Source organism: Taudactylus pleione, unplaced genomic scaffold (genome assembly GCF_031769625.1).
Source record: "Taudactylus pleione unplaced genomic scaffold, aTauple2 ptg000092l, whole genome shotgun sequence".
In the NCBI taxonomy this organism is placed as follows: Eukaryota; Metazoa; Chordata; class Amphibia; order Anura; family Myobatrachidae; genus Taudactylus; species Taudactylus pleione.
The window spans coordinates 550,990-574,492 of record NW_028284494.1 but is presented as its reverse complement, the minus strand read 5'-3'; the positions used below and the strand labels follow the sequence as shown (position 1 = coordinate 574,492).

The 23,503-nt window shown below is 43.3% G+C and overlaps 1 pseudogene; it reads left to right on the top strand.

Annotated features, from left to right (window-relative positions):
- The first annotated feature begins 18,803 nt into the window (after positions 1–18,803).
- Positions 18,804–18,922, top strand: LOC148526984 (5S ribosomal RNA; annotated as a pseudogene).
- The last annotated feature ends 4,581 nt before the right edge of the window (positions 18,923–23,503 follow it).

The window sequence follows — 23,503 nt, the reverse complement described above, 5'->3', positions numbered from 1 at the left end:
TAATCCGGCCCTGACATCACTTGGCTGAATTTTACACTGAAGCACTCGCAGTGCTTGCGGTAGGGTACGGTCAACCACAAGGGTTTGCGAACGCTTCCGATGGTACTCGATGATTGCATACACTTCCTGGATATGATGTGCGCAAGTGGGAGTCTTAAGACAGGCTGGTGGGTGTCTGCATACACAATGCGATCGCACACTAAGACATAGTGGGCTGCTAATGCCTTGCCATGCGATCGCCTGCCTTGCCAAATTTGCATACGCATCTAGCGAGCGGGTCTGAATCAGGCCCTCTGGGGGTGTGGCCAGACAAATGGAGGCGTTCCTGAAGGAACACCTGAAGTTTGTAGGCGGCCCTACTGACATCACCAGTGATGTCAGTAGGGTGCTTCCTGCTCTATTAGAGCAGGAACCTGACTGGGGCTTGCGGTAGATGAGACCCTACCGCAAGGGTCTCGTCGCAAGCCCCGATGGTCCTAGTCACCCACAGCTTAGCGAGCGGCCAGGAGGCCAACTTTCAACAGAAAAGCGTCCTTAGCCCCATGTCTCCATTTCACCTGGTTTTAATCAGCCACAGAACCTGCATAATTCACATGTCCTGAATTAAAGGGATTATATGGCAAGCCTGTATAGATAAAAATAATTTGTATGCCCCTATACCTGAATGTATACTGATTGTTGACTCCTAAAATATATGATTCTGCCCGTTGATGATAATATTTAATATTAAATTAACTAAAGGATGATTATCAATGTAGTAAAATAAAGTGATCCCCTTTATTAAATTAAATTATGAGATTAGTGTGTTAGTTTTGTCGAGAACTGTTCAAGTCGTGTGATTGTATCAGCGAGGACAGGACTGCATTTTGTTGGAAGTAGTGCGCTCCTGCGCTGCCTCCCTCCAGCACTGTACAGGTAGGTCAGACCCGGCGGTCGCCAGGACCTGTCTGAGCTCAGCTAAGAGAGGTCTGACCTCTGATATGTGTTACTGTGCATGCGCGTTGTCTCCTTTACTCCCCAGCGTCCATGAGGACTGGTCGGCCCAGGAGACTCTCCCCACCAAAGAGCCCTACAGAGCCCCGCTGAATGCCTGCAATTACACTGTGCCACCACCATTTTACACTAGAGCACCAGTGCACTATCCACCAAAGCCAGTACTGCGATCACGCCTGATGCACTATAATGCCCAGCAATACCCTGAGCTCCAGGCTGCCACAAGCAGTGTATTATACCTACCGCTATCACACCCTGTGCCATATGCTACCTGTTGTTCTACTTGATGTAATATATCTAAGAACTGGTTAAGCTGTACAACGTGTGGACTAATCGCTAACAGCACCAACTACTGCGTTATACCCTTAATCAACATCACTTACACTCTGTCCAGTTTTACTATACCCTGGAGCACCAGCTCATCTGGGAACTACTGTCCCCAGCACATTCTGCTTTGCATTATATATCAATACCAGCACATACCGCATACTACTCTGCATGTGACAGGGTCAGTGTTACAATGTGAGGCACGGAACGGTGGCCAACAGGAAGCCACATATGACAGTGGAAGGAGCAGGGTACTCCAGCAGCACAAAGCAGAGATGCATGGCTACTAAACTTGTACAGCAAACATTTGTTGTAAAATACATCATAAAAGCAAGTTCATCTATTATAAGTTAAGTTCATAGTATAAACTATGAAACTTTACAGTGGATTTAATGCAGATACTGCTATTGTGGTGGTGGCAAGACTGAGACGCTGTGATTTTGGAGGGGGGGGGGGAATTTCTATACTATGACCCAGTATCTCTGTATTCTGCCATTGTATCCTTTACCATCTCACGATGAAAGTAAGCCCCATATAGCACTTATTCTAATTTTCCACGTGCTGTATGCTGCCTGAATGTGAAAGCAACAAATTGGTATTTTAACTGACTTACATTATTGCATGGCGTTTCCTTTGAAAATGAGCAATTCATTGCAAAGCATGCTGAGAAAAAAGGAACTCGTATTATTATTAAACTACAATTGTTAATTTGCTTCAAAGTGTGATGTGTAACAGATAAAGGATGTTGGGGAGGGGGAGAGGCAGCTACAGTACACATTGCTGCTAACAAGATGCTTTATTTCATTATTAGAGTCAGCAGATCTCATTGTGAGAAATACATTTACAGAAACTATGGCAGTTTCCTGCTGAATATTTTCTATTAAACTGAAGCTGATATTCACTAATAGGCAGGAGACTGCAGTTTAACCTCTTTAAGGACTTGGTCTACTAGAATGCCCTTGGCGAACATTTCACCAACTTGGGCGCTCTTCCCTGACCTACTTTCTCCAACACGTGGATTCCAGGCTCGCAAATCACAGCCAATCATTTGGCGCCTCGAAACCAACATCTCTTTTCTCTGCTTTGATTGTCGGGAGGCTGGGAGACGTTGAGGCGGAGTAACAGTGCATTATCATCTGCGTCTATAGGGGCTCAGCTTGCAATACCCCCTGGAAATGGGCCATTTTGCTTCAGAGTCCATGAGCAAATATATCATTACATTTAAAAATTGCCAAAATGTTACAATAAAAAAAAAATGCCAAAAACCATAAATACTCGCGGCTTGGCCGGTGAGTGATGATCATGTGACCTGTAAATATGAGAGCAGAAAAAAGAGGCGTTGCTTCTGTGGCGCCAACCTAGTACTGATTGGCTGGGATTTGCAAGCCTGGAATCCTGTTGGAGAAAGTAGGTCAGGGAAGAGCGACCCCTACGGCTGCAACCTCCTGTGTTGTGCTGCCCGCACGTCCTCCTTCAGTATGTAAGAGCTACGTCATGCAGCCAGGCGGCCAATCAGGAGCCGAACTGGGCAGAACGTAAACTGTGTCCGCACATGGCTAGGGCGCCAGGTCCATGTGAGAGCACAGACCACCAGTAGTGCGGGAGAACAGCAGCCGGCCATGGTCACCCCAATCCCACGTCCCCCGGGTCACCGTGCCGGCTCTGTGTTCTGGTAGTTTTCTTCACATTTTGAGGTTAGCAATACCAAAGCATTTATTATGGTTTTGGCAATTTTTTTTTCATCAAATTTTATACAGTTTTTTCCAAATTCTGTAATTTATTGCTGATTGAAATCCATCGCCAAATAATCAAATGAATATCTTCATTTGTCTTTGAGATATTCAAATTCAAAGAGCGTTCCGGAGACCAAGCAAATTATATACATTAGATCACTTAGGGCCTGATTCAGAGGAGCTCACTATTTGCGAGCACTCGCTCTGAATCAGGGCGGATTTTTTTTTCAAAAATCCGCCTCCAGGCCGTTCACATAGCTGTGGGTGACCACCCACAGCTTTTGTGAGCGGCCTGGCGATGGTTGCGATTATCTTGACCATCGGGCTTGCGACGAGACCCTTGTGGTAGGGTATCGGTTCCCGCAAGCCCGAGTGAACTTCCTGCTCCAATAGAGCAGGAAGTTCACTACTGACATCACGAATGATGTCAGTAGGGCCGCCCACAAACGGCAGGCGTTCCTTCGGGAACGCCTCCGTTTGTCCAGCCACCTCCCTCCACGCTTGCAAAACGGGGCGAGCTGTCGATCAACATCGACAGCCGCCCAGTTTTGTAGCGAGCCCCGGAGCGAGTGGTTGTCACACGCATGCCGCGTGTGCGCACTTGCAGTCTGCGCATGCGTACACATTGCAGTGCGCATGTGCAAACCAGTGTGAGAGATCGGGATGCGTTCATTCGCTGCGCATAGACTGCCCAGCAGAGTGAGTGACAGGAGAAGCCGTTTGTGGGTGGTGACAGGGGCTGGCCATTAAAAACGGGGGAGTGGAGGTGCGAACGCAGGCGTGTCTCAGCATCTCAACGCCGTTTCAGAGGCGTGCATCATTAAGAGACAGCATCAGAGTACACGTCACCTGGCTGGGTTTTACACTGAAGTGCTCGCAGTGCTTGCGATAGGGTATGGTCAACCACAAGCACTGCGATCGCATCCGATAGTACCCGATGTACCGATGGTTGTATACACTTCCTGGAGATGACGTGCGCTAGTGGGCGTCTTAAGAGAGGCTGGTGGGCATCTGCATACACAAAGAGATCGCGCGCCAAGACATAGTGGGCATGCTCATGCCATGCTGTGCGATCGCCTGCTCTCCAAAATTTGCATTTGGCATTGAGCAAGCGGGTCTGAATGAGCTCCAGAGTCAGAAAGAGCAAGTAACTGTGCATCATGGTAAAACCATGCTGTACTGCAGGTGGGGCAGACGTAACATGTGCAGAGAAAGTTAGATTTGGGAGGGAGGCGTCCAAACTGACATCTAAATTGCAGTGTAATAATAAAGCTGTGCAGTATTTGTGGGCTACGTGCAGCCAGTATTTACCCCACATGCAAAAAATATATATGTATTTGCACCCCTTGCATTGCTGCATGTTTTATCCAGGTAAACAGTTACTTGCTATATCGTACTGTGGGCCTGATTCAGAGATGGACACTAATCTGACTGCAGCTGCGATTTTGTATGGAATGCAGCTGCGAAAATATGCTAATGTTCGCAGAGATCACCTGACCATAAAGATGCCCACTGCTGCCTTCTTACCTGCATGCAACACCACATACCTGCGTAAATATCGGTAACATCGAAGCACATCGGTGGCTATCTTACCCTTGCGGTAGGTCTGACCTGCCGCAGCCTTGTGTGCTCTTCTGACACGCAGAGCTGCGTATGCAATAGCAGTGGCTAATTTATGCCCATGTAATGGCGTTCAAACAGCCAGGCACGTCTGCGTTTTGCCGATCGACCCCTCAACACCACCCCCAAAAGTTCACTTCCTGCCAATCACTCTGCGATGGGTCTCGGTGGCCTGCGTGATTGCAGTGTGATCGCAGACCTGCCTTCGCACATGAGCACTGCGGTGCATCCGCTTGCGCAATGGCAAACAATAGCTTGATCTGCGTGAAAATTGCATTAGTGTCCATCTCTGAATCAGGCCCTGGGTGCTTGGAAATATATGTGGATTACCCCCTGTATGCTGAGTTGCACACAACTACTGTATGTACAGCCCCTGTCAGCGTTGCACAAGCCCTGCAATTGGTGCAGGAGACCCATCCAGCATAAGATGGCTCTCTCATACTGATAACCCTGCACAGCCAGCAATTCCGGCTAGATACTCATGACGCATCCTCAGAAAACTTAGCCCATGTGCGAACGCCCAGAACCGAACCAGGGTCCAACCTAGAGCCTGGCTGCTACCTCCACCAGCAGTGGACACCAGTGGTGGACCTAAATTGCTTAACGATTAATTTGCATTTGATTTGCAGTTAATGGTGTCTGGAACAGCCACCAACTATGACCGCAGACTATGCAGCGGCTAAAAGATTTGTTCATCCCTCTTCTCTAAATTGCACATGTCCATGGTCACTTTGCCTAGTGGCGCTGCAGCTCCTCCCCTGACAGCCTTGGCGGGATCAATGAGTGACCTACTGAGCTGAGCGAAGAATGCAGAGGGGAAGGAGGGCAGGGACTGGCAGCAAGCAGTAAGGTGATAAGTGCCCCGCGATGTAACCGTGCCCCATGTCCATTGAATACTTTAATGGTTCCTGTATATTGTTATATTCCGGTGAACACCTGGTTCTGTTAGCAGCCTGTGAACAAATCACTCCTTCATTCCTGAATTATAACACTGCCTGCCAATCTATAGTACTGTATATATATATAGTAATAACTACGCTGAAATTGACACAATTGTATAAAAACAAGTTGAAACAATTAAACAATAAATGCAAAAAAAACGAAACTTCGCCTCTATGCCCTGGTGTTGCGCTGTAACAGCAATAATTGGGACAGAGGTATGAAGCTATGGGCCTGATGCCGCAACCTGCTCTCCCAAATCCAAACAGGAGGGGTCACTGGTGAAGACCACTGAGTGGGTTAGACTCCACTCCTCTGGTTAGGTCTAGCCAACACCTGGGTTTGACCTTTATTGAGGTCACTAGTACTGTCACTCCTCTAGCTGTCTCTTAGCCATCCTAACCCCCTGGCTCCCTGTCTTCCACAGAGGAATTCCTTGTACCGGATCGTGTGCACAATCAGAGGCATACATCAGGCAGAGTAAGAGTCATAGTGGAAGTCTTCCACTATTGCAGAGACTGTTTTACCGAGCCTAGATAGCCTAGGTGTATAGAGGCCTTGTCTCCTATAGCCTAATTGTTAGATTCCGTTGCCGCCAGCAACCCTAATAAGATGGCAGCAGCAGGAACCCACAGTCGGATGCTAGATATGGCTTGTATCAGGTACAGACACATTTTTTTATGCTGTGTCAGGAGAGAGCTGTGGAGGAAGGAGCCGGGTCAAGGGTTCTGCAGCCATGCAGTATTGTATAATCTTCCCTGGCACATTTGTGTAGCTCAATCCATAAATCCCAGGATCTAAAAGTTGCCAACTTCTTGGAATTACCATCATGACAGCTGGAGAAAGGTAGTTTCACCATCAGCATAGGATGATGTTCTTCAGTATAAGTGTGGATCACTAAAATATTTCAATCATACTATGTGTATATAAGTGTTGGCAAATATAATTTTTTCTGCTTTATTTTTTTAAATATAATATATAGGTTTCACACATGAAATGTACAAATATATTAGAATGTGCAAAAAATTTCATGCATAGGGATGCTCCATCTATAAGTTTTGTTTGCTTTGTCTAAAAAGAAAGAGGGCCCCTGTGCCCCCATCATTTTCCACAGTAGTGTTCCATTGGCCTGACTGAAGCATAGAGCAGGGGTGGGGAACCTTTTTTTCTGCCGAGGGCCATTTTGATATATAGAACATTATTCGCGGGCCTGGTGCAAGCAATGCCCCGTCCGTGTGATGTCACACTGGGTGGAGTCACAATCGCTGATGATTACAGCAATGTCCGGAGCATCCTGGGATGCTCCAGGCAGCACTGCTGCATAGATTCTGGCTGCAGAGTGCCATTCTAGGCACCCTGCTAGCCAGATGAGGCTAGCAGATAAAAGCTCAGAAGGCCAGACCAAATGATTCCACGGGCCTTATATGGCCCCCGGGCCTGAGGTTCCCCATCCCTGGCCTAGAAAATACCAGTGAAACAGGCAAGTACTCTGGGCCTGATTCAGAGCCGAACGCTCTGACGAAAGCGCTCGCTCTGAATCAGTGCCCTCCTCCCTGAAAATGGAGCAGCCTCCTGGCCGCTCGCATAGCTGTGGGTGACCACCCACAGCATATGCGAGCGGCCACTCACCATCAACAGCATGCCCCCTTTGGTGCGAGACCCCGAGCCTCGCGCATGCACACGACGGAGCTCCCTTCGTCGTGCGCATGCGCATTCGCACAACATCGACCTGCTTGCGATCGTCCTTTGCTCGCGAGCGGGTCTGAATGACCCCCTCAGTCTTTATTAGTTCAAATTACTACTGCAATTGCAACTCCACCCCCAATGTTGCAACTCATCTCCTTCTCATCTCCTTCATCCTCTTGGACTGGCCAGGAATTGATCTGTGTCATCATCAAGCCACACTGGGCACTCCTTGGAAGAAAGTCTGTCTGTCACCACACAGGTATCCCTGACAAAGTTTACCCACTAGTGAAACAATACGCGTAGGTTCCAAAAACTAACATCCCTGAAACACCGTTGCCAGCAAAAATCTTTGCTAGCAAAAAGTGCAAACTCAAAACCTGGCTACCATAAAGGGAGCAGTCAGTGCCTATTGTATCACCCAGCAAACCTCCAGGAAACAGCCTCCACAGGAGCCTGACAAAACTTCCACTGTCTCCACTTCACTGGCTCACAGGACGTCACTGATGTACATAACACCGACTTGCACACCAAAGACAATGTAATAAGGTAAGTACTTTATGCAGGTGCTGTTACACAACCAAACAATGAGACTCCCATTCAGGTTACAAATGGGAGGGGGGCATTTGTGGGATGCACAGGGACGCACTGATTTCTTAAAACACACCTGGGCATGCTTTAATACATTTTATGTAAATTATAATTTACTAATTTATTTTATAATAAATAAATCAGTCTTTATTGTGTATGTGCTATATTTGCTGTTCCTATATAACATTTGCATTTTGCAGGTGTGTATACATTGGCTAGCCATTCACTGCATCACTTTCCTTTTACGTTTAGTACCGATCTGATCATCCTGTGTGTCTATACACTAGCGGCCAGTATATTCATTAATCAGTCAAATTAGCTGCTCCCAAATAAAGAAGTAACTACATATTTCAGAAATATATTCTCATTCCAACTGTGCAGCATTCATCCTGTTTTCACACATGTTAAATGCAACACCATAAAGACCACCAGATACAGTACAATATATTCTAATAAAGAAAATACATACCACTTTGAGCTCCTATTGCTTGAGATTACTTGGACTCCTGTACATCCTGTTTTTATGTTGAAAAAACCCCCCATAATATAAGATAAAACCGTATCTACCAGGAGAGAAAGTAAAGGGATGCTTTTATACTATGCTGTCAACAGTTATAATAGTATAGATAAGTGATGTGCAATAAAACCTGCTTGAATAGCAATGCTGGCTTAGACGAGTGTCTTGCAGAAACGTCCCATTGGTATCTATGTCATACGTTGTAGATTTCTGCAGTGTCTATTGTAAATGAACCTGAAGGCACCAGCTATTTCCCCTAGCCCACTAATAAATTATGGGATTTTCTTATGTTGTGAATAATACGTCCTCATAGACAAGAATTGCATATGCCTGCCACCTGATCCATCCATCTGTTTCTATTTAATGAGAAGGGTCCGTATAATGCCATTTGACCTTTTTTACTTAAACAAATACTCTAGGATGAAATGAATATTAGTATAAAGACAAAGACACTGGCATAGGAAAAACATCACTGCAGTTGGATAATATCATATCCAGCGGCCACAGTGAGAACAGACTGTGCTGAGAACCATATAGCGTTATTGCTGGAAAAGCCAGAATAATGAATGTATGTGGTGATATCACCTTTCTTACCAATTGCAGCCCGAATGCAATTTCCATGGGCAGCGTTCTTATTATGGATGAGTCTGGAGTTTTTAATTAAATACTAATTAATATTATCACTGCCGCTGTCTTCCTGACTCTTTATAGCATTGTCACATTGATTAATACACATTCATTTATTACTTTTATCTGACATGCTGTGGTGGTTAATGACAAAGCATATTACATTATCCTCCTAGCCGAATCATTAAAAAAAAAATAGAATAAAATAAATATACACTCAACTTCCAAAATACAATTCTCCTCTGTGACCATCTCATTGTACTGCATGGGAAGAACATTAGGAAGTGTAATACCGTCGGCCGTCTGTGTCATTATATACAGCGCTAAGCTGATTTTATACGCACCTATTAATACAAGCGCAGAAGTTAATTTAATCTTGATTGCAACGGTAGCCCTAGGTGCCTATTACCCACCGTTTGCTGTATTTATGAATATTATTAATGTGTTTGCCACAAAAAAGGTTTGAAAATACCCATTACAATAAAAATAATTAAAGATGCGCTAGTAATGTGTTTTGCTTTTAATGTGAATCTTTCGCCTACGCTCAATGAAGAAGACAGTTTGTGAGAATGTAGCAAATCAATCCCTTAAGGCCCTTTCACACCAAGCTTCTGACCCGGGATTTTGCCGGGGCAAACCTGGGATAGATGCTGATACAACGCAGTCTGAATGAGGGGAACCGAGTTGTTCAACCCAGGTTAAGTTTAAATGCTGCTGATTGGCTGTGGATGCATAGGCCCCCCTCAAGGCAGTGACATGCAGGGCAAACATGGGTGCAGTATGAACGGGGACGACCCGGGAATAAACCGGGTCCAAGGTACAGTGGGAAAGGGGTCTGAGCAGGTGTGACACAGTGTGAAAGGGGTATTAGAAACTAGTGTCATTACTGAGGCATGTGGCACAAAGTGAGGTCACTAGTTCTTAGACTCATATTAACTAATACCCCTTTTACACCGGAGCTAAAACCCGGATTTTTGAAGGGTTAACCCGGGCAGCTCCCTGGTGTAAAAGGGCAGAGAGTTGGATCGCCGGGTCGAGTGACCCGGCAATCCAACCCAGGTAACTAGCAGGGTTTAACACGGACGTAGCCCGTGAAACCCTGCTGTGAGAACAGCGCACTCCGGGTCACGATGACCTGGAGTGCGCTGCTAGCCGGCCGATTGGTCCGGCTTCAGTGGCTCTTGGAGATGACGTCATCTCCAAGCGACCACTTTCACTCCGCAAAAGCCGGGTCTATGCAGACCCGACTGCGGTGTGAGCGGCGCTAACTCGGGAATATCCCGAGTCGGCACCGGCAAAATTCCGGGTCTGATCCGGATAGGAACTTTGTTCCAACTCCGGGTCAGACCCGGAATTTAGGTGGAAAAGGGGTATAACTGTGGGGTCTATTTACAAAGCTTTGGATAGAGATAAAGTGGACGGAGATAAAGTACCAACCAATGAGCTCCTAATTGTCATTTTTCAAATCAGATTGTAAAGTGACAGTTAGGAGCTGATTGGTTGGTACTTTATTTCTCTCCAAGGCTTAGTACATAGACCCCACATTTTTGAACCACAAATTGTATACATCATAACATTCCAGGGCATACCCCAAACTGTAGAAACAAATCCTATATCTGATTAGACAACACCCTCATTTTGTGGTAACCTGCCCCAAATGTATAATCCGCAAGCTTTTGTCCCAAAAACCATCATTATCAGTGGCAAACACAGGATTTCTAGAGGGGGGGTTCCAAATGCTTGATTTTAGAGTGAGTGTGGCCAGTCCATGAAGAGGGCATAATTAGCACTTATCCGGCTTTAATATCCATCATACAAAGTATATTGTGTTGCATAATTCCAGCATATACAGGACCAGTGATCATAGTAAGCCATTAGATGTGGCAGATGGTCCATCCTGTCTGAGCTGAATGTTTTTTTTCAGATGTGGGCACCATTCCAGAGCATTGGAGCAAGTCCAGGAGTCTGGGGTAGGAGCAGAAGAAACTAGCACTGCCCTGGACATATATGTACATATTGGTCTCCTCATGTACTTGATAGTGTATTATTATACAGTATTAATAATTAACCCTATTGATGGTCTATAACAGTGCACCCCTAACAGTGCATGCTTTCCACATCTCCTAGTTGGTGCACAGTTATATTTATTACTGGCTGACACATTTTAAAAGATCCACAGGTGGTGCTAATCATTTCATTTGTGATACTGAAAAGAACATGCAGCACTAGTAACATTCTATTATATTACTATCTCTGTGGTGTGTGCTGGGGAAGGGACTTTCCAGGCAGACGGTAACCCCCCCTGCGTTTGCCTATGAATATTGGTAGGTATGGCATGTCACAATTTCTAAATCATCTATTATACAAAGTTGCTTGTTTAATGAGTTTGAGACATCAGAGAGAAACAACATTAATTGTGCCATGCCCAGCACTGTGGCGCTCGTGGTAAACAAGCCACCGGGGTGCTCTGATTGATTGCACTGTAAATACAATGGCCAGTCTGAGCCTGTTGCTAGTGGAGCTATAAACTATCTGTTAAGATTTGATATGTAACAATCTATCCCATAGTAAACACAGAATATTTTAAGACCTGACGGATGGGTTTAAAAATCTGTCTCAATGGCAAGTGTAGAACGTGTCAACAAAACCCAGAAATGCTATTGAACATCCGGAAGAAGGATTGCTGTACTAACGCACATCTATCCCTCAAATATTTAATGGATGCTAGGAAGATCTATCAACAGAAACGTCCCGGAAAATCTGATTTTGATTGTTTTTCAAGCCCACATTAGAATCAGAACAGCGACTCCATGAAAAATAAGAGAATTCTATTTTTTCCAGGTGTCTATGGAAACCCAATGCATGTATTTTCATGGCGGAAAACAAGTTGTGTACTCTGCAGAATGTCGAGAATGTTCTACATTATACTCAATGGATTCCAATGTAAAATCACCTGCTGTCTCAGGCAGGGTCAGACTGGCCCACAGGGATACATGGGAAACTCCCGGTGGGCCCCACTGCCTAGAACATTACTGTTAGTGGTGGCAATAATGCGATCTCTAAATAAGAATGTCTATCACAGAATGAGATGTAAATGAGATATAGCCAGAACTACCCCATTTTCTGTACATATGAATGAATGCATCTAGCTATACGTAGAAGCACCCATGGAAATATGAGCCTAATCATCTTGGACAGCATCAGACAAGGCTTTCCTGAATTGGTGCTTTAGTTCAGGCTCATTACATTGTTTATATATAGCCAAATACATAAAATCTGAGCAGTATTTTTGTCAGCCTAATTGCCCTGTTGTAAAGCTTACAGTGCAACTTTGGTTACTGACATCAGATGCAGATAGACTACATCAACGAAGAAGGAATTTCTTCATCCAATTAAATATGAACCCCCTCCATAAGAACAAATGACCACAACTGAGAATCATTATGCAACGCACCAGTTATACCTTCACTAGGACAGGAATTGGGCTTCATATGAAAGATAGAAGGCCCTAGGGGTTTGTTGATTCGGGTCGTTGACCCTTGGGCTAGCTGTATGAGCTGGAGATGTAGCATGTTCTGAGGTAGACTGCAGTGAACTAGAAGTAGGTGCCGTAAGCACAATTGAGGCAGGCTGCAATGAAATATGTTGTGAAGCAAAACTAGAGCAGATTTTCTGGATAGCACTGGAGCTGAATGCTGTGAAGCAATACTGGAGCAGGTTTTCTGGATAGCACTGAATCAGAATACTGTGAAGCAATACTGGAGTAGATACTGAACCAGGAGCCAAGGTACTGATCCTCAGGTAGATATGCTGTTCTGGCAATGAGCAGTCTGCAGTTCAAGAATTAAATAGGTTGCCCTTAAAACTGATAAGCTGAATTAATCATTTGACCAGAGTTGCTAGAGACTGGTTTGTCAGAGCAGATCATATACTGGCCAAGATGGTGGTACCCATGATACAGAATAACAGGAACTGCATGTTACAGATGAGTGACCACAAGTCTCAGTGATGCCTCGGACGACCGGCGGGGAAACAGATGGCAGTAAGGTGAGGTGACATCACCGGATCCAGTTATGGGGACCCTATGTGTGACAGGTTACTTGCAAAATGCCCACAAAGGTTACCTGTTTCCGTGAAATCTCCATAATTTAAAATACAACCTTTTCATTAACTTTTTCCCTCTCCTAAGAAGTAAAACTGTGGTATCTCTTCACCCACCATTGATTAGTTATGCTGTTTGTAGCACTGCAACATCCTTAATCTGTATTCTCAGGCACCTTTGATTTGATCATTATATAGAGTGAGAAGGGCTTGCACTGATTGTAGTGACATTTAGATAAAGTGTATACTTTGGGGTTATTGTACAAGGCGCATAAATGGCAGCAGGGCAGTAGTGTGTGAAGGCTGTATACAATTTGCAGGGAGGTAGTGAATTGTTCTTACAGAAAATGCTCTCAGTCAGGCCTCATCTGCGTGGGTTTGGTACGGAATGCAGGCGATTTGCATGCTGGTGTTTGGGATCCCAGCGATCAGAATCCCGATGCCGGCATTCCGACGGTTAGGATACCGACACCTGTCGGGTAAGTATCCTAACCCTCCCTCCCCGCACCCTAACCTAACCTCCCCCTAGTGCCTAAACCTAACCCTCCCGCCCTGGTGCCTAACGCCAACCCTCTCCTCCTAGTGCTTAACCCTAACACTCCCCATAGTGTCTAGCCCTAACTCTCCCCCTAACCTCACTACTTACCGTCAAGATGCCAGCGGTTGGGATGCCGGGATTCTGGCACCGGCATTCCTCACGACAGCATCCTGCAGGCCTGCATTTCAGCTGCATCCCATCTGCATGACCCACCCAATTATCACGTTATTATTGTAGGAAGTACTTTACTATTAGGTCTTCTACCAATGGCCATCAGTAGCACTCCAGGTAGTTATCAGTCAGACCGACGGAGTTTTGCAGCAAACCTGAAAAGAATAGGAGCCACTAGAGACAATGAGCATGGGGAAAAACTAATCAGGCTGTTTACACCAAACACATAAACAATCTGGGGAAAATATACATTACTTTTATAATTGAAGTATCTCATTAGCTGGCTACTTCACCCTTTCAGTGGAAGCTACAGTATACATTTCTTAGTTTAAATTATTTGACATTAATTCATGCGTGAGGGGTGATGTATGTGAAACAAAGTATATACATTTTTTTATTCAAAATATTTTTTTTAATGAAGAAATGTATGAGGGAACTTTGTTGAAATACCTTGATAATAACTTTTTTTTACAATTTATATATATAGGGACTAATTCAGAGATATACACCAACCCGATGGTTAGCGCACATCTCTGATTGTGCTGTTCTGAGCCGACGCAAGACCTGCACACACACACACATATATATATATATACTGTATATATGGAAATGGTAGTTCCAGGATAGCGCACAAAGTATTCACCCCAAATGTTTTTCTTGGTGCAAATATCTTAGTGTGGAGTTTGTATCCAAACATCCCCTAGGAAGTCCAACAAGATGAAACACGTTGGGCCACACCAGCCTCTCTCAAGGACATTTAACAACTTGCAGATAAGCACCTTATTTCATTATTTCTATTTTTTTTTTTTATATGTTCCTGTATCCTATATCCCCTTGTTGTATTGTAATAAAGCCCCCCTTTTTTAAAATACCACAACTGATGATGGGTTATTTCTGCTTGGTTTAAAGCCCATCACTGGTATGTGTTAAGGTATTCGGGCTATCAAGGGATACTAGAGGAGTGACTGGGAATATATGATTACATGCTACCTTACAATAGTATGGTATGCATATCTATAAATATTACTCTATAACCTATAAACGATGGAATACTACAATATATATTCTCTTTCTCATTTCTGGCTCTGTTTGGAGCCCCTCCTTTTAAGGTCTCCCAGCCACCGGAATTCCAGGTTCATCTTATCACCTGGATTCACCAGGCAAAGTCTAAGATAAGCCAAAAAGATTTTTTATCTGATACGCACATCACCTTTTAGAGCATTTGCACAAATATCTATAATTTATCACACTACTAGGGGCATGCCCTTTCCACCTCCCTTTTTCATATATATATATATATATATATATATATGTTGCAAATGTGTTAGGTGACCAGCGACTTACGTATAGTGAAAAGTGTGTGAACATAAACCAGTGAATATACAATACACAGTGAAAACTATATAATCACAATTTATTGTTATAAATTTTAAAAGGATATATATATATCTCTCTCTCCAAATCCTGTGCATACAAGCACAGATGATTCAAAATAACAGGTTACCACAATGTGCAAAAGAGTGCTAATAAATATTTAAGATGACGTTATAAAATACATTTCATACTCATAAATACATCTTAAAAACAATAGGAGTATATATATTTAAATATTTAAAAAGCCACACAGCACAAAGAGGTCAGTGGATAAAACCAAGTAAAGAGAATATTTAAAAAATTCTTTAAAAAGTATAAAACTTTTTCTAAGAATATAAATGGGAAATCTCTGCAAAAAGTGCTTATCTGTATAGTTCATTCAGTCATGAAGGCAGCTATTCCAACGCATTTCATCCATAGGACTTCATCAAGGGGATACTAGTTTAGTGGGGTATTCTCCTATTTATACCCCTACACCAGCTCGTTAGAGATCAGGGGACCGCATCACTTCCTGTCTAACAAATAAGGAAGTTCTAATCAAATTCAACTTCTTACAGGCTCCCAGCCGTGATTTATATCGATAATGTAATATTTTATATTATTTTTACACTTTTCATGTATCAATAAACATGTATATATATATATGAACCAGATGCATATCGTACACGGGCGACTTCCGCCCTTATCTCCTGGGTACTTCCGCCCTTAAAGTTTCCCTCATGTAAGCAAGTTCCATACAAGAGGGGGACACGTGCTCACTGGCCGCGTCATATCCGGGCATGTGATTTCCCTTCCAATGGCACTTGTTAATCGCGTCCTCACCGCACTGTCACTTCTGCCCTTCTCTGGAGTAATATTCATGCCGATTCTGCGTCATCACTTCCGCCCTTCGTAGGGTCATGCTCCTGGCTTAATACGCGCCTCCAACAGCACTGGGTGATGTCATCAAGTTCATGTTGCCCATTCGTCGTGCAGCATCATGTAAACTGTAAAGGGCTGTACTTCTGCCCTTATGCCAGTATATTTCATCTTCTTCATACAGCAATCTAATAGCTTAAAAGATATTAATATATTAGACTTTATTACTAATTAAAATGTATATAGCCAATATGGAATAATAAATGTAATAATATTGAGATGTGCATATATATCGTTTGTGTCAAAAATGTAGGGTGTGAATGTGGACAAATATTATTTATGCAGGTCTTTAATTACCAAAGGATGGTAGTGACTAGAACAATTTAACTATTTGTTGAGCTTATGTTCAAGACTAGTATTCTCAAAATTCAGATTAGTTGTGAATATATTATAAAAAAACGGAACATAATGTATAGAAGTTCGCTAATGCCATAAAGATAATGAAAAAGCGCATGCATGAAAGTTCTATATATAGAAGGAGTTCCCTTATGCCTTATTTGGAATTCAATACTGTATGAAAATTAATTTAACATTTTTTTTTTAAAATATATATAATGAATTGATTGAACATAGTCTATTGATGTCCGTAATGCTCCACAATTTGTAACTCCAGACTGTTCAATAAATAAATGGATGAGATCTTCATTATTCTCCAAGTTTTTCTGACTTGTATGTAACCCAGAGTCTTCAAAAAGGGGGGTGGACTGAGTGGCTATTAGGCGCCCTACTGGGGATATCGTATACTACAACACTGGGTATTCCCAGGTGGTCTCCCATCCAAGTACTGACCCAGCCCAATTGTGCTTAGCTTCCAAGATCAGACAAGGTTGGGCGTCATTAAATGGTAAGGTTGTAGATACTTACTAGATACCCACAGCTACCAACTCATCCTTTATAAGAAGGGGGCAATTTCATAGCTTTCGTTAAAGCCATTTGGAGTCATAGTGTTTAATTGGAAAATCCAAAACATCTCTCTCTGCGAAAGTTTCTTGCCCAGGTCTCCTCCTCTATCTCCCAGAGACACTTGTTCTATTGCTTTGAAGGTGCATTCCTCAGGGTTGGATCCGTGGTGTGTGATGAAATGCCTAGAAACCACATGCCCTTCGACTTTGTTCTTGATATTGCGGATATGTTCTTGAATCCTTATTTTCAGAGGTCTTTTGGTTTTCCCTACGTATTTTAAGACACATGTACATTCCAAAACATAAATAATTGAAGTAGAGTTGCAGTTCATAAAGTTTTTAATCTTAAATTCTCTTGAATCATTATAATTACAAAAAAATTTTCTTCGTGGATGAAGATACCTGCATATACTGCAGCGACCACACTTGTAACATCCTGGACAGAGAGGAAGACAATCATTCTTTATCTTGTTAGCGTCCCTAATCATACTTGGTGCCAGAGTGTCTTTCAGATTTTTGCCTTTCTTGAAGAGAACAGTAGGTTTGGGAGGAAGGATGTCCTTGAGGACTGGATCCATAAGCAATAGATTCCAGTGCTTCTGAAAACATCCCTTGATCTTGTTCTCATGTCCATTATATGTAGTCACAAAGGGTATAAAATTCTCTTTGGTGGAGGTCTTCTTATATTTGAAAAGATCTTCTCTCTTTAGCCCTTTTGTTTTTTCTGCTGCCTTATTGAGGAGTTCCACTGGTTAGTCTTTTTGCATGAATCTTTCAGTGTATATGTTGATCTGATCTTGACAGTCATCTTCTCTGGTGCAATTTCTCTTTATTCTATGAAATTGAGAATAAGGGATATTGTTTTTCCATTTCTTGAGGTGTCCACTTTTGTAATGTAGGTATCAATTAGTGTCCACCTCCTTGATGTAGGTTTTAGTAATGATTTTCCCTTCATCTTGGTCTAGTACTAGATCCAGAAATTCAATTGAAGTATCACTGAAGTGGGATGTAAATTTCAGCTTCATATCATTAATTTCAATATATTCTAAAAACTTTTTAAACTCCTCCTCTGATCCATTCCAAATGATCAGGATGTCGTCAATATATCTTTTGTACATAATTATTCTGTTATTATAAGGATTGTTATTGTATAAAAATATTAGCAAAGCTAGGCGCAAAAACCGTACCCATTGCAGTACCACATACTTGACGATAAAACACATCTAAAAATTTAAAATAATTGTGTTTAAGTATAAAAGTCATAATATCACATGGAGGAAGATGAATTAATGGAGACCACACATTGTGAATTTTTATGTGATATTATGTGATATTATGACTTTTCTACTTAAACACAATTATTTTAAATTTTTAGATGTTTTTTATCGTCAAGTATGTGGTACTGCAATGGGTACGGTTTTATGTTTTGGAATGTACATGTGTCTTAAAATACGTAGGGAAAACCAAAAGACCTCTGAAAATAAGGATTCAAGAAGATATCCGCAATATCAAGAACAAAGTCGAAGGACATGCGGTTTCTAGACATTTCATCACACACCACGGATCCAACCCTGAGGAATGCACCTTCAAAGCAATAGAACAAGTGTCTCTGGGAGATAGAGGAGGAGACCTGGGCAAGAAACTTTCGCAGAGAGAGATGTTTTGGATTTTCCAATTAAACACTATGACTCCAAATGGCTTTAACGAAAGCTATGAAATTGCCCCCTTCTTATAAAGGATGAGTTGGTAGCTGTGGGTATCTAGTAAGTATCTACAACCTTACCATTGTACTGACGCCCAACCTTGTCTGATCTTGGAAGCTAAGCACAATTGGGCTGGGTCAGTACTTGGATGGGAGACCACCTGGGAATACCCAGTGTTGTAGTATACAATATCCCCAGTAGGGCGCCTAATAGCCACTCAGTCCACCCCCCTTTTTGAAGACTATGGGTTACGTACGAGTCAGAAAAACTTGGAGAATAATGAAGATCTCATCCATTTATTTATTCATTTATTGAACAGTTTGGAGTTACAAATTGTGGAGCATTACGGACATCAATAGACTATGTTCAATCAATTCATCATATATATTTAAAAAAAAAAAATTAAATTAATTTTCATACAGTATTGAATTCCAAATAAGGCATAAGGGAACTCCTTCTATATATAGAACTTTCATGCATGCGCTTTTTCATTATCTTTATGGCATTAGCGAACTTCTATACATTATGTTCCGGTTTTTTATAATATATTCACAACTAATCTGAATTTTGAGAATATTAGTCTTGAACATAAGCTCAACAAATAGTTAAATTGTTCTAGTCACTACCATCCTTTGGTAATTAAAGACCTGCATAAATAATATTTGTCCACATTCACACCCTACATTTTTGACACAAACGATATATATGCACATCTCAATATTATTACATTATTCCATATTGGCTATATACATTTTAATTAATAATAAAGTCTAATATATTAATATCTTTTAAGCTATTAGATTGCTGTATGAAGAAGATGAAATATACTGGCATAAGGGCGGAAGTACAGCCCTTTACAGTTTACATGATGCTGCACGACGAATGGGCAACATGCACTTGATGACATCACCCAGTGCTGTAGGAGGCGCATATTAAGCCAGGAGCATGACCCTACGAAGGGCGGAAGTGATGACGCGGAATCGGCATGAGTATTACTCCAGAGAAGGGCGGAAGTGACAGCGCGGTGAGGACGCGATTAACAAGCGCCATTGGAAGGGAAATCACATGCCCGGATATGACGCGGCCAGTGAGCACGTGTCCCCCTCTTGTATGGAACTTGCTTACATATGAGGGAAACTTTAAGGGCGGAAGTACCCAGGAGATAAGGGCGGAAGTCGCCCGTGTACGATATGCATCTGGTTCATATATATATATATATATATATACATGTTTATTGATACATGAAAAGTGTAAAAATAATATAAAATATTACATTATCGATATAAATCACGGCTGGGAGCCTGTAAGAAGTTGAATTTGATTAGAACTTCCTTATTTGTTAGACAGGAAGTGATGCGGTCCCCTGATCTCTAACGAGCTGGTGTAGGGGTATAAATAGGAGAATACCCCACTAAACTAGTATCCCCTTGATGAAGTCCTATGGATGAAACGCTTTGGGATAGCTGCCTTCATGACTGAATGATTTCCCATTTATATTCTTAGAAAAAGTTTTATACTTTTTAAAGAATTTTTTAAATATTCTCTTTATTTGGTTTTATCCACTGACCTCTTTGTGCTGTGTGGCTTTTTAAATATTTAAATATATATACTCCTATTGTTTTTAAGATGTATTTATGAGTATGAAATGTATTTTATAACGTCATCTTAAATATTTATTAGCACTCTTTTGCACATTGTGGTAACCTGTTATTTTGAATCATCTGTGCTTGTATGCACAGGATTTGGAGAGAGAGAGATATATATATCCTTTTAAAATTTATAACAATAAATTGTGATTATATAGTTTTCACTGTGTATTGTATATTCACTGGTTTATGTTCACACACTTTTCACTATACGTAAGTCGCTGGTCACCTAACACATTTGCAACATTTTTGAATAGGGCTTATCCAAAAGTCCTTTTATGTTTGGTTTTAGCTGACACCTTTTACACTAAGGGAGTACGTATTTTGTATGGTTCTTGTGTATTTGATCTTCTAAAAAACCTTAAGGTGGCGCCGACACATTTTTCGTATATTTGTTATATATATATATATATATATATTGTGATAGGATCACTGGTAAAGTGGTCTGTGGCAGGTACATTTGTCCCAGATTCCTGTCTTATGTGTTTTAAACCCCCAGGAGAAAGTCTGCAGTGTAGCAGGCTTGAGTCTCGGCTTTTTGAAAAGCCGGTTTGGGACCTGGGGGTTGTGGGTGAGAGGAGAGGGAGGGCTCCACCCACAGCCACTCCAGGTTTTGGGCCTTGCAGCCTGGTAACAGGTTTGTTAGGGTTTCCACCTGAGAGTGGCCAATATAAGCCTAGTGTGTTTAGGGCTGAGTGTCTCACCTGGGAGAGCAGGCAGGGAGTTTGCTCAGAGACACTTGAAAAACCTATCTGTGAGTGTTGTGCTGTGCCTTTGTTGCTGGTGAGGGCATTAGGCCCTGCCAGGTACTTGTAGTGAGGGAACCACCTGTAAAGTTAAAGCCCAGCCAGGGCTAGGATTTATGTTTATGGTTTCTTTTTGTTGTTTCTGTTTTGCACAATAAAGACTGGCGCCGACCAGCTTGTACTCGAATCCAGACTGGCGTACTGTTTCCCAGATGCTGTGTGTGTAAGGAAGGAGTCCTCTACCCAGGAGAGGGACCCCTAATCTGACTGTGTCACAATATGGTGGAGAATGCGGGCACTCACACACACTGAAGTTGCAGCAAGAGGAAAACTTTCCGTTTAAAAATTAAAGGGACAGACACCTAATTTGTGAGTGTGGAAATAACGCTGTGTCCTTGGAGTCCCATAGAGGAGGCGTCAGCCAATGCTCAGAGAGGCAAGGTTCAGCTTCCAACCTACACCCCAGGACAAAATGGAGGACATTATTAAAGCCTTGCTCCAAGCTACAGCAGCTCAGCAGGAGACAAACAAACTTCAGCAGGAATCTACCAGGGCTCAGCAGGAATCTACCAGGGCTCAGCAGGAATCCACCTGGGTGCAACTGTTGGCCTTGGAGACAGCCCAGAGGCAACAACAGGTCGCCATTGAGGAAACCCTCCAGGCCTTAGCGGAAAACAGCCAGGCCATAAAAGAGGTGGTACAGCACCTGGTCGCCCGGCCTGAGATGTTACTACTGGTCCTCCCACCACCACTCACTCTATACGAGCCAGTCACTTCCTCCAAAAGATGACTTCGGGCGATGATGTGGAGGCCTATCTCACCGCATTTGAAAGAATGGCCGAAAGGGAGAGTTGGCCCCAGGAGCAGTGGGCAAGTCTGGTGGCACCTTTTCTGTCTGGGGAGCCACAAAAGGCCTATTACGACTTATGCCTGGCTGATGCCAAAGACTATAAAAAACTAAAACAGGAGATCCTAACTCGCTTGGGAGTCACCACCTTTGTTCGTGCCCAACGGGTCCACCGCTGGGAGTTCCATATGGACAAGCCTCCACGTTCGCAGATGCATGACCTCGTCCATCTGTCCTCAAAATGGCTACGGCCCAAGACGCTGACGGGACCACAGATCGTGGAAAGGGTCGTGATGGACCGGTACCTGCGATCGTTACCTGCGACTCTGCGCAAGTGGGAGAGCCATGCAGACCCTAAGTCCGCGGACCAGTTGGTCGAGCTGGTGGAGAGGTACGTGGCGGCTGAGGAGCTGATGTGTATGCCCCACCAAGCCCCGATGGCGCACCGGCGAACTCCCACAGACACTGGTAAGACTGTTCCAGGGGAGAAGGGTGCTGGGCGGTGGAATGTACCTAAGACTGAGGGTGTAGAACCTGGAGACAGGCCTGCCAGGCCAGGAAGGTTCTTGCCCCGTAAACGACTAGACATTAATATGACTCAGTGTTTCCGATGTGGTTGCTTCGGCCATATTGCCGCTAATTGTTCACTTACAACTGAACCTATGCAATGTGATACTGCTCATGTCTACCGCAGGGGGTCTTTCTTTGCACAGACAGCCTGTACGGCTGACCGGCAGGCTGAGACTGATAAGCACATGTGTGTACTCACTGTAGATGGCAACCGAGTAGAGGCACTGTTAGACTCTGGTAGCTTGGTGACACTTATGAAAGCTGAGCTGGTGAACCCCTTGAGGCGTCAGGGGAAAACTGTTGGTGTGACCTGCATACATGGGGATACTCGATATTATGTTACTGTCGAGGTGAACATCGAGACACCATGTGGTTCTGCTATAGTTTCTGTGGGTTTGGTGCATGGTCTGATGTACGATGCAATATTGGGGAGATTTGCTCACTTCTGGAAGTTGTGGGAAAGCCGTTTTGTTCCAAAAGGGAACAACCCCGATTCATTTGAGAAGGTTGTCGATGTAGTGGAGGAGGGAGTTTCTTCTGAGTCAGAGTTATTCCCTTTTTCTACTATGATTGGCGAACTAGAGAATGCGGAGCGTGACGGTGGCCCGCCAACTGATGTGCCTCCCACTGAGGTGGGAAGTGTTGTTGGGCCAGTTGATCATCTGCCTGATTTAGAGGTCAGAAAAGAGGTCTTTGCCATGGAGCAGTTGAATGACCCTACTTTGGTAAAAGCCAGGAAGAATGTAAAAGTAGTTGATGGTAAACCCGTAGACCCTGATAGTCCTTTGTCCTATCCCCACATGGCAATGTGTCAGGATTTGTTATATCAGGTGACTAAGAAGGGGGAAGATATTGTGGAACAACTAATAGTTCCCAAAGCCTACAGAAGAACAGTGTTGGATCTGGCCCATGGTCATATAACGGCAGGCCATCTAGGGGTAGAGAAAACCACTGAGC